Raw genomic sequence first — 375 nt, forward strand, 5'->3', positions numbered from 1 at the left:
CCGCCTCAGTCCCGAGGCTGCGGTGCTCTGCGTCCTGCCCTGTGATGGTTTTGTTGTTGTTATTACTATTATTATTGTTATTATTGTTATTATTTTCAAACCGCAATTTTCGGTGATTTCAGCGAAATTTTCCCCACTCAGCACAGAAAGGCACAAGGGGGTCCCGGGGCCGCGGTGCTCTTTTGGAGCACTTTGAGCGTTTTCATTCATTTATCGCCGTTCTGGTGCCGTTCATGTTTGGTTTCTTTTTCGTTTGTTTTTGAGAGCGTACCTTTCCAAAGGCGGTTTAAAGTAGCGCCGGGATCTCGAAATGACTTTTGAGCAAATATGGCAAATAATAATTTTAAAATAATCTGCTTCGCGATTCCCCCCGTC

The sequence above is a fragment of the Geospiza fortis genome, unplaced genomic scaffold (genome assembly GCF_000277835.1).
Source record: "Geospiza fortis unplaced genomic scaffold, GeoFor_1.0 scaffold27, whole genome shotgun sequence".
NCBI lineage: Eukaryota > Metazoa > Chordata > Aves > Passeriformes > Thraupidae > Geospiza > Geospiza fortis.